We start from the raw sequence: 13,074 nt of genomic DNA on the forward strand, positions 1-13,074 counted from the left end.
AGAAAAACTGAGAGAAAGTGTGTAAGTTTGGTCCAAAGTGCAGGGACTCTCTTGTTCAACGCTGTGTCCTCAGCAACCATACAGTGATTAGTCCATAGTATTGCTTACAGCAACAGCAATGAAAAAATCTGTCACTGATCTCTAAATTTTCATCAAGAGTTTTCATGCAACATAACTTTATTTACATAACTCCTCCTTTCAGAAAATATAATTTCGTCATCATTAGAAAAACTACCTCCAATGTTTGCTTAAAATATTTCCTCGTTCTACAATTTCAAACATATATTTAGAATAAAAAATTAAAAGAAAAAGACTTAAAGTCAACCACATGATAACCAATATTACATTTACTAGACTATTGTGTTTTGTGAGGGTAAAGAAAAAGAAACCTAATTACTAAAACACACATGAGTAATGAAGTAACAAGTTTTACAAGTTAAAGAGTCGTACATCCATAAAAACAGAAGGAAAACAAAGAACTGTTATAACTCAACTAAAAACGCCACACGAAACAAGCCTATTTCGGACAATTGAAAAGAAGGCATTGTCAATTAGTATTTTCTTTAGTCATACGGTTATGGTTGAGTTCTCTATCTTATTATAACTCCGGTTTTAAGACTTTAATACCTCATTTAGTTTAATGACAAAGCAGTTATAGTGAACACAAATCTTTAACCCAGTTAAAATTTATGTATTTTTTTAAACCTTCCATATATTAAACAGCAATCTGACATATGTGGATATTAAGTCATCACAATCAACTTCAGAAGAGTTAATCCAAACTTTGGGGAAAGATGAGTTGTTAGTAACTAACTGCTTTAAATAAGTTACTTTGAGTTTTGCAAACTTACTGAAATTAAAAAAAAAAAAACAACAATGAAAAAAAAGAAATACAAGCAATCCAGTAGATCTGAAAATGTAGTGAGGAGGTTTTACATTGTTGAGTCCAAGCCATGATGAAGGCAGAATTTCCTAATGTTTCTACAAACACATATTTATTTAAGGGTTGAGAAAAAAAAATAACTGTTTACCAAAAAGAAATTAATAAAAACAAAGAGGTATTCCACAACTGAACATAATCAAAGTTACTCTATTTTGTATAGGACTTTCTAATATCGATACATTTTTTGAAGTTTCATTTAAGTTAAAAAACTTATTTTTTTAGAGGCACTTTGGTTCACAGCACAATAGGAAGCATGTCCATACTTTTTAAACAAAGTTGCTATAGGAGTACTCCAGAAAGGAGACATGAAGAAATTTCCATATCAATAAACCTTTGTAAACAATATTTTGAAAAGGACATATTTTCTAATTTGGCTATTCACAACTGGTAATGTATACTTTACTTCTGAAAGGTAAATGGAAAGATATTTTTAGTCAAAAATACCCCGGAGTAGGAACAAAACCTATTTAAATACTATATATCTTGGGTAGATGTATGAAGATATGAACACATAAACCAAAGATCACAAACTGTCCCTGGGCCTAATGTGGCATGCACTACTGTTTTGTTTACCTTGCAGAGGACTGCAAATTCTCACTCTGAATGCCTGCAGAGAGAACGTGGACCTCCTAAGCTCTTCCCAGTTCCTGCCACTCCATGTTTTCCAATACCAGCCCTATACTCATTTATACTACCAGCTTGGGCTTGTAGACAGTTGCTATCAATTCCTAATATAAATATTATGGATTGAATGTTTCCTAGGCAGACTAGACACAGGTTTAAATGTAAAAACTGTGTCCTAATATCTATAAAAGAGAAAAAAAAAAAAAAAGAACCAATGATAGTGCAATCCAATAAAAACAAAAAAGTGAATTTAATAATGGAAAAGAAAGCATTGCACAATATCACTTAGTTGATTATGGTCAGCATTATCAATGGCCTAGTCATTCCTATTGCTAAAATATTTAATCTATTCTCTTCTTGACCAAAAAAAGTATAACATATTAAAAGAAAAAGACATATTTAGCTGTGACTATATGCATAGACAGATTCTTGGCATGGATAAACAGAAAAAGAATTCCCTGTGATAATCTGAAAAGAAACAACAATGACAATGGAGCATCTAAATTTAAAAAATCGAATGGGTTAAAAAAAATACTAAATTCTACATGTTAGAGTTTGAAATGCTCTTAACCTGAAACAATGTCTAAACAACATCAACAATCCTGGGGGGGGGGGATCACAAGATTAAACTGATAGGAATAAATCAAATTTGTAGAGCTTTCAAAATAATTTATTTTATTTTGATGAATCATGGCTGAAGCATAAACTGTTATCTGTAGAGACAGAAAAGAGATACACAAAATTCTATAAGGGATGAAACTAGAACAAAAACAGTAGGGAGGTGAAATCTAGAAAGTTTTATTTTTTTAATAACAAAATCTCAGGAAATACATTCAAGAAAAAAAAGTTAGATCTAAAATTTTAAAGCTGGCAGCAGCAAATGAAAAGCAAAAGTTAAAAATATTAATTCGTTATATACATTTTCTAAAACTAGGCTATTAAGAGGAGTTAAGTAACAACACAACAATTAGTCTTATAAGAGTAATATTTTATAAATAATTAGCTTTTGTTGATTAAGAAAAAATGAACTATTCATGCAGGAAATAGGGGGAAAGATAGACTCATCAATATATTCTCAATATCTCTGTGGTCCCAATTTTGTGTCTCTTATCATTTTACATGATTAATCTAGAGGGACTAATTCACTCTCGGTAAACTCAGAATCCTGATGAAACTAACATTAGAACACATTGTTTGTACAAAATCAGAACTTTAGAGATCTAACAAGACAGAGAACCCATAAATGATCTATATACAGAGTCTATAAACGATCATGGACATGACCCAGAACTCAAAGCTTAAAAAACAGTAGGTCATAGAGTGTTTATATTGCCATTGGAATGAAGACGTGGCTCCCCTCCCTTTTCTTCTTACACTAGGTAAATATCCAACTGAATATAGACAGTTGTATTTAACTATTATATAAATATATTTATCCCAGATCACTGAACTTAAATTACAAGGGGAAAGGTACACCAGGGGTCGTAAGAACCAGCATGTAGTTGTGATCATGGGTATGATTTATTACAGCAAAAGGATAAAAAGCAAAATAAACAAAAGAAAAGGCACACGGATAGGGCAAAGTTCAGAGGAGCGTAGACACAAGCTTCCAAGAGTCCTCTCCTGATAGAGTCGCTCTTAATCCTTCCAACAACAAACTGTCACCACACTTGTGAAATGTCTACCAGGGAAACTCATTAGAAACGCAGTTCCTAGTGATTTTATTGGAGGCTGGTGACTGGGTATCCTCTGCCTTGACACATATCAAAATCTAGATTCCCAGAAGGAAACTGGGTGTTCAGTATAAGACATATTGCTTGTATGAAGTGTTCAGGTGCAGTGAACCACTGTTTTCAGTCCTGGGAATGGTGAGAACCCTCTCCAAATCCAGGTCCCCGATGGCTAGCCAGGGGCCAATCTTGCAAGGAGGCATTTCTAAGAATAGCAATCTTAACTGTGCTATACTAACTCTTTGCTGCAGGAAGCAAAGCCTAACATTTATTACATAATTATAAAACCTTTACTATAGGTTACTGGAGAAAACTACTTTTAAAGTCATTTGCTCTCAGAGGTACTGAGATTTCAAAACCAAGTGGAAGACTCTAAATACACATTAAAAATCTAAATGTGGAGGCACCTGGGTGGCTCAGTCAATTAAGCCTCCGACTCTTACTTTTCCTTGGGTCATGGTCTCGGGGTCATGGAATTGAGCCCCTGTCAGCTCTGCTTGAGAGTCTCTCTCCCTCCCCCTTTGCCCCTCCCCACCTTGCTCTCTCACTCTCTAAAATAAATAAATAATCTTAAAGAAATCTAATATGTAAGGAGGTCAGGTTGAAGCATTCTGCTCTGCATGCTACCTTCCAGCACCACATGGACATGAAATCATTAAGCTTGTACATGAATGAACGAGTTCACTGAATCTGAGATCTGCCTTTAAAGAGAACAGCAGAACAAGCTTCAGGAACAAGTACCAGTGGAAACACAGATTTTTGAAAGATGTCTATTACTATTTCTACTATCATAATTTTCAAGTCCTATACCCATAAATTCCATTTTTCCTTCTTCCGGGGGGACGGTGCTGAGAAGAAGGGTTATGATGTATTCTGAATAATGACTGAATTAGAAATATTACTTAACACGCTCTTTAGTAATAAATAAACTGAGTCATCTCAACTGTATGGTTTGCCTTGATCAAAGTGTGAAAATGTCTGGCAAAGGGTACAATAAAAAAGGCAATTTACTTCTTCTACCTTAAAATGTCATCAGACAGCCCATAACACAGTTGATATATCCCATTGATTAGAGTCCCATAAAAATATAAAGTGCAATTTAGGAGCAGTTTTACTCTGATGTGTTCCAGCAGACAAGGTGGGACTTTGATTTTAAGATTTCTCCATTGACATGAAGTTTTTAAAGCCTATTCTTAGAAACCAAAGAAATAACTGGAAGAGTTAGATGTTAAATTTTAGAAGGTGATGCCAAATATGATTTGGGGGCCAGGATGAATGTGTATGAGAAGTAATCTATTTTACTTATTAGCTTTATATCTTAAACTAATCAACATGTAAGTTGTTAGAAACAAGTACTATGTGATCTATATTGCCAAGTTAACTGATCAGATTATTCATATTCTTTGTAAGGAAAACAAAATTGCTACGATCCAAAAAAAGATAATAAAATGCAGCTGACTTTCCTGTGAATCATAAACAGGTGTCTAATATAAAAACTGAATATATGGCTGAATAATATATACATTTAAGAATTTCTAGCAATCAAAATAATCAGGATTCTAATTGGTTTAGCTGTCTGAAATATTCAACCTGTAATCAAGTAATGAAGATTTATTAAGCAAATTTTGTTACACAGATAATTCCAATATTAAGGTTTCTAGAAAGTATCTCTAAAATCAAAAACTGTTGATTGTCTCACATTCTGCCAATGAACTTTATAATGAAATAAAACATTGTCAATTTTTCTTATAATGAAATAAAACATTGTCAAATTTTCTTGGTGAACAAGTATAATCAGATAGAACAACATTTATTAGACGAAGCTACATTTTGTAATTTAAACCTATTTGCCAAAATGTTGTTTTTAATTATGCTCCTGAATAGATTCTGGGATTTTCAAAATAAGCAACTTTGTCCACTGGATGTTATTAAAACTACTAGCATTCTATAATTAATAGGAAACATTAGTAAAGAGTCTTAAATATAAAATTCTGAAGAAAATTATAAATTCTTCTTTGTTATTCCACAATCTTTGAAGCTGAACAGCTATCAAATAGTACAGTCTAACACCATGAAACAAAACAGCATATTTTGATCTGGGTATTTCAACTCAGGCAGTAGGTCGACCTTGAGCAAAGAAAATACTTTAAGACTTTTTCTTTTATGAAGAAGGTATGGCATGGCAAATAAAAGGATAGAATCTTAAATTATAATAAAAATAACATTTTTAAAAGGAAGATACTCTATGGAAGCTACTGACATTGAAAAGCAGGTAATATCTACCTACTCCATTTAAAAAAAAACTCATCAATTTAAATTTAATGAAATTAACCACTAAAGAAAAAATGTTGTATTTTGCTTGTATTTTGTCAACAGAAATTGTACACTGTCAGTCAATAGGAAATGATTAAGCGAGAAACATGATCAATATAATCTAATGATCATATCTAATACTAGACAGTAGTGTCATCAATCATAAAATGTATCTGGACTTTTGGACACTGAGAATTATATTGAAGCTATTGTTTATATATTAATTTAAAAAAATTAGATAGCAAGTAGCACAAAATGCTAGTGAGACAGATTGTTAATTTGACTACTAAAATCTGTAATAATATAAATTTCAGAACAAATGGTTATTATAAAATATGATTTTGAAGTTTTCTTTTCAATATCACATTATTTTCTAGATTTCAACCCACGCAACTTTATTTTATATAAATTACTATGTTCTTTAATAACATTATATTCACTGAGCTCTGGTTATCTACATTCATTATTACAATAAAACATTTTCTTTCCCTGAAGGCCTAAACTGTACTTAGCTTATTAAATAATGTATAAAAATTACCTCTATTTGTAGTATCTATAAGTCCAATCAGGTATTCTCTAGGAAATAAGTGCGAAAAGATAGCATATTGTACCTTTATATATATGCTAAATCCTTCCAATTATATTTTTTTGCTTAAAAAAATACCTGAGAAATTTTCAAGTCTCTTTTTTCTCTAATTTGATCGATTTCTTAACAGGCTTGGTCTCCTGCTCAAGTAAGATTAGGAAAAGGCATACTTGACGGGGCGTGTGTTTGTACCTGGGTATGTAGGTGTGTGCGTGTGTGCTTGTGCATTTGGGGAGTAGTGAGAGATCACAGGGACAATCAGTCAGAGCAAAAGTGAAAGTTTTCAGTCTGATAGAAAAGAAAAAGACAAATATAAATCAAATAATAACACACTCTGATGATGATTACCCTGGGTACTTAAGAAATTAATACATCATTTGTTTTTAAATTGGTTCTTATTTCTCTGCTTCCTCACAAAAACTGTTACCAAAAATGAACTTTCAAAGCATTAATGCTTACAAAATATCCTACTAACGTTTGGAGAGAACTTAAATCTTTTTCAAGGTAGAGGACTCAGAAGTTGAGCAAGCCAAGGTACAGAAAGTAGAGAGCCCAACGATGACACACTCTCTGGTGGAACACAGGTGAGGGATTCTGTTCTCATCTGAACAAAACATTGTTTTCTCCAGAATAAATCACTGTAAATTAACTAATTATACTTAAATATATATAGAGACATGGGCACCTAGATACACACATACCCATGTCTTTCAAACAAGGTTAAAAATCCTCCCTTATTTATAGAATGAAGCTCATTAGTGCCCCAGATCAAAACAAGTGACTGTGACTTGAATGTACATATATGTATGTCAATTGACAAATACTAAACCAAAATTGGTAATCAGCTTTTAAAAGCTTATTTTTTAAAGATTTTATTTATTTGAGAGGGAGAGAGAGAGCATGAGCAGGGTGGAGGGGCAGAGGAAGAAGCAGACTCCCCGCTGAGCAGGGAGCCTGCCACTGGCTCAATCCTAGCACTGTGGGATCATGACCTGAACTGAAGGCAGATGCCTAACCAACTGAGACACCCAGGTGCCCTAAACGCTTATTTTAATAGAAAAGTTTGGAAACATTAACTATTCATATGTTTCCGCTTTTTCATTTTCCCCTTCTAATTGATTTATCTCTAGTAAATTAACTATGATACTTAAGTAAGCTATTATAATATTTGTATTATAGAAAAACACATTCCTGAACTTGATAAGTTCCTATCATCTAATTAAAATTTATAATTAGATATAACATGTTCATTCACTTTTATTTAGTCAGTTTCATTTCAAAAGATGATTTGAGGCAACTTATAGATCAATATATCTGAATAGCATCAAACATAAATGAGAAAAATACAGGTGAAGGAGAATAAAGATCTTGCAGATATACACGCATAAAGCATCTGATAATTAGTTTTCCTTGCCAGTCCAAAATAATTATGATTTCGTAGACTATAGTGACTATAAGAAGATTTTCCTTGACTATCAGCCCCAAATAATGACTATTTTAGGACAACATTCGAGGCTTATATAGTTTATATAAAGATATTTAGATATTTAAATATAGATATTTAGAACCCCAAGGAAGTTGTTTTCAATATGCAACAATGTACTCTGTGACCAAAACCGATATATACTCCAGAGAGAAGGTGAACTGGGGAATACCAGTTACATAGGGAGAGAGGTAAGGCCCGGGGCAAAAAGAGAGGCACCTAGTTCCTCAGGAAGTGGTGTGTATGTACGCGCATGTGCATGTAAGTATGTGTGTTCTGGGGTGGGAAACCCAAGGAAAACAGTATGTAGCTGGTATTAGTCATATTTAAACTTCAACCATCACTTCTTCAGCAGTCTTCAATTTTGCCCTGAACTTGCTAAATTGTACATAGCTCTCTAATGTACATCTGCACACACCCTACAAAGGAACAGCTTTTGGTAGGCTGGCTGGAGTAGAATAGAAAGGAGAAATGTAAATATTAAATAGGAAATAAAAAGGAATTCAAAGTCCCTGCGTGTGTCTACTGGCTTCTAGACTCCACTTATTATATATAGTCTCACTTTAGTGAGGCTGTGATATCAAGTATGTTTTATGGTTGAGGAAACTGAAATTTAAAAAAGTTAAACAAAATGCTCAGGGTCACCCAGGTAATAGGTACAGACTTCCTGCTGAGCAAGGAGCCCAACGCAGGGCTCCATCCCAGGGCCCCGAAATCATGACCTGAGCTGAAGGCAGAGACTTAGCCAACTAAGCCACCCACACACCCAAAAAAACAATAATTCTTAAGTATAATTTTATACTGCCACATTTGGCATGACCGTGAATATATTAATTCTTATTTTTGGCAATTTCCTTGGTACACCAATTTTTTAACACTACATAAGTCCCACATATCCATTGCTCTTATATGTAGTCAAACTAATTGTATGAACTTGAGCAAGGTATTTAACCTCTCCAGGCCTCAGTTTTCCTTACTGTAAAATGGAAGAAAATTTCAGCACCCTCTAGGAGGGGATTAAATGAGATAATGGGATAATCGCATTATAAGCAGTTTGATATACAATAAAGAACTGACTAAGGAGAACTCCTATTAGATAATAAACAGATTTTAGATGTCTATTTGTTTATATAATAGGTTAAGTATAAATTGGAACAAGCCGATGTGTTCTAGTACTATATTTTTTTTTATATTGAAAATAAATCTTCATAAAGATAAGCATGTTTTGGCTAGTATCAAAACAAAACAAGCCTTATTTTTTTAACTCACCATTTTTTTTTTTTCTGGAGTAGTGTAGTATTTACTTATTGATGCATTCAACATTTATTTCTTAAGTACCTACTTTGTGCCAGGTACAGTGCTAGGTGCTGGGAATATAGTAATGAATACAAAATACACAATACCCATTTGCATGGGGTTTGGGGCATAATGGGAGAGACAGACATTTTATAAATAATACCATAAATACATTTAATTACAATAGTGATTAATAATCCTGAAGATTCTATAGGATAAATTAGGCAATACATCACCCATTCAAATTCGTAAGAAATAAATTTAGTTCAGAAAAGCTGCCAATCCATGTCTGACAGACATAGCAGGAATACATTTTTATTACTTACTATAAGTTTTCTAGTGTAGCATTTAACGTAAGGCCTCCTTTAAAAACTGATTCTAATGTGTGGTCAACATTATCAGATTTTGCAGAAAAGTATCAAATGAGCCATCAAACAAACAGATGAGGGTAAGAAAAAATAAGATGAATATTTTTATGTGATCACTTTGTGACTGACCTCCCCACACAAAGATCAATTATTCTTCACTGTTTCAATCATGTTTTTTTCCAGAATGTTCCTCTTTAAAGAGAATACCTTTGAAATAGTATTCTTTCTAGCAATATATGTCTCTGGGAAATCCCCACTCTATGTCATAGCCTCTTTACCTATCAAATCTCACTCTGTTCTTAACTCTTGTTCCAATTCTTGTCTCTTTCAAGCCAGACTCTGATTTTTCTGTCACTCTTGAGAATCCATTCTTTTCCTCCTTTGCTCTCTGTGGCTCCTTCATCTAATCTAGCTCTCCATATGACCTCTTCTTCTCTTTCCTTTCCTTTTCCTTCTTTCCTCTTTCCCTTTTCTCTCGTTAGCCTCTTTTCCTTTTAAACCTTCGTTGAAGAAGCAAAGTAAAAGCCAATCAAACTAAACCAGCTGTTACTGGAAATCTATTAAATACATATAAATATACATATTTATATATGAATTTGAAAAGTTACAGATATTAGGTACCCTGGTTTGATGCATTTTATGAGAAAATTATGCCTTACTCTACTTAATGAAAATTAACAAAACATTTGTATTCACAAAGAAACAGCAGTAAATTAGGAGTCAAGAAAACTGTATTCAAGCCAATTTTGCAAAAATGAGTATAAATATATAATCTCTCTGAATCTTAATGTGATAATTTTTAAAAGAGGGTACTCCATTATTTGTTCTCCTAATTTCATAAACTTTGTTAAAGCAAAATGTTAAGGTAAAAAAATTTCTGACTTTTAGGATATAGACTAAATAATTTGAATCATTTCATTATACACTAACAGATTCTAGACCTACAGGTTTATCACATCAAATACTGTGTTTTAGACAATAAAACAATTCTGGATGAAATGGAAAAATAAACAACTATATTCAAAAACAAAACTAAAACTATCCAGCCTACACGTCCTAAAGGATCCAATATAAGAATCATTTGCTATTTCTCTCCTATCCAAATGCTACTCATTATTCAAATCCTGGCATACGTATCACAAAATCTGATGATTCCTTACATTAGTGCTACATAAAAGATAACAGGAGATATAAACTGGTTCATGCAACTAATAAACCTGGTCTCCCAATTTAACCATAAATGTCCATGTGGTAGGAACCACATACTATACTTTTTCAAAAAATTAATCTTAAACAAATTGACCTGAACTGATTTAATAAGGTGCAAAGAAAACTTAAAAAACTCAAATAACAAATCAACATTTTAAAAAATCCAACATTAACTCTAAAGCACTAAAAACAATAACAACAAAAAAACCAAATTAAACTAATACATATTATTTAAGAAATCCCATTTTCAGAGTCAACGAAATAGGAAATGGCAAGTAAGAACAACACACTCTATTCCACTGGAATAAATGCAACTTAATGATTACGATACTTTGGACACCTACAAAATGGCTCTGTAATTAGTATGCTGTAGACTTTTAACAGGATATTTTCACAAAGAAAACAAATTAAGAAATTATTTAGTTGGAACACTCAAAAGATTATCCTCTTTCTTTGCCCCCCTCCCCCCAGTTTACAATCCTTGTTTAGGGAACTTTTACAACATGTTTACCACTATGAAGAGTGAAATTATTAAATTCTTCACTAATCATACCTCCTTATCAATACATGTATTTGTTTATTAGAAATTTTAATACACGAGGGCATTTTGCAAACATATACCCCAATTACAAACAACAGTATGTCCAGCCTCTAGTTAGAGTAATTTCAGGATGGCCTGTATGTACAGGCTACACTGGAATAAGAATGCTTATGATTAAATATTGAAAATTTCCCCAAATGTTATATAAATCTCTGGTGACAACAACAAAAGGAAGAAACCACAAAAACATCAGTATCCTTAAGGAATCATCAGTTTCTTTTTGTTTGCTCCAGTTATAAATTTTGCATTTGCACATTGCTGCCTAGATTTTCAAAGGATTCTGCAATGATTAACAATCTACCCATATTGCTGTAATATAGCCAACGACTTTTACCTATGTATAATTGATAATATCCATACCAAAGACACATTAGTGGGCAAAATAAAACTTCCAACGTCCAGGAGTGTTATCAATGCAGAAATGGGCAAGTGTCACCAAAACACTACAGCTTAAAAACAGATGTCTCAAACTTGGATGCTTGGTACCCCTCAAAGATATACATAAAGATCCATCTTCTTAAAACTCAATCGGACCTGATTAATTTGAAAGTAAACAAAATGAATTTTTAAAAACTCTATTACAAATATATATATTTAAAATTTTTTTAGATTTTATTTCTTTCTTTATTTGATATATATATGTGTATATATATATATAGAGAGAGAGAGAGAGAGAGAGAGAGTACAAGCAGGGAGAACAGCAGAGGGAGAGGGAGAAGCAGACTGTCCGCTGAGCAGGGAGCCTGATGTGGGGCTCGATCCCAGGACCCAGGGATCATGACCTGAGCTGAAGACAGAGACTTAACTGACTGAGCCACCCAGGTGCCCCTACAAATATATATTGAATACTTACTAAATGTCAGGCCTTACACTAAATGCTTTATATGAAGTGTTCCCACATGGAATTCCAACAACATTCAGAGGTATGCAGTATAACTGGGGTTACTAGATTTTTTTTTTAAAGAGCCAGATATAAACATTTTAGGCCTTGTGGGCTACGTATGGTCTCAGTCTATGTTGTAATAACTCAGCTCTGCTGGATGAGAGGGGTCATAGGCTATACGTAAAGGAATGGGCATGCCTGAATATCACTAAAACTTTATTTACAAAAACAGGAAACAGATTTGGACAGATTCGGCCCACAGACCATAGCCTGCCTCCTACTGCAATTAAAAGCCACATTTCACCAGCGTCAGTATGTACCTCATCCATATCCACACAGCTGACCAGTGATGATGTAAGTGTTTAAATTCAGGTCTCTTTCATTGCAGAATCAAAGCAGCTGGACTACTATGGATATCTGTCTCTTGACAGCAATTTAAGAAGCTATTTAAGAGTAAAATAAACGCAAATATATTCTAGAGAAAAATGCAAAGTGACATGTTTGTAAAAGATAAGACAACAGAGTAGAAGAAACTTCGCATTTGCAATGGATGCAGGCCCTGGGAAATAAAAACGTCTCTTCTTCAGAATATCAGGGTATCTGGTGAAAGGTCTGAGAATTTAGCCTATGTTTACAAAATGAACTTTTTAAGAAAAGTCACAAAATTATTTTAAAGTTTCATGGTATGTTTTACAATTTCTTTTCCTATATAATGACTCGGGTTGAACTACTAAAACCACCCCATTGGAAATATATATATATGTTGTATCTACGATACTATATTTATGATATATAGAGTTAGAGTTATGGTATTAGAGCTAATGCCCAGTCTCTTTGCAAATGTGCAGTGTGATGTCAGAGAATAATGACACACAGTTGGGCCCAAATCCTGCCCATTCAGAGCGACACTACCCTATTGAATCAAGTCCCATCTCATTTAGAATAAACTCCAGTCTGAAGAGCTGGTTACAAGGTCCAGTATAACCTGGCAGCAGGCTAATACCATGACCTTCTCCTCCCCCCTAAGCACAGCTACAG

General features: G+C 33.4%; 1 protein-coding gene across 1 annotated transcript in view; it reads right to left on the reverse strand.

Moving 5' to 3' along the window:
* GBE1 (1,4-alpha-glucan branching enzyme 1) overlaps positions 1–13,074 on the reverse strand; it is a 260,274-nt gene that overhangs the window by 85,786 nt on the left and 161,414 nt on the right. The gene's annotated exons all lie outside the window — the stretch shown is intronic.

The sequence above is a fragment of the Ursus maritimus genome, unplaced genomic scaffold, assembly GCF_017311325.1.
Source record: "Ursus maritimus isolate PB19 unplaced genomic scaffold, ASM1731132v1 scaffold_4, whole genome shotgun sequence".
Classification (NCBI taxonomy): Eukaryota; Metazoa; Chordata; class Mammalia; order Carnivora; family Ursidae; genus Ursus; species Ursus maritimus.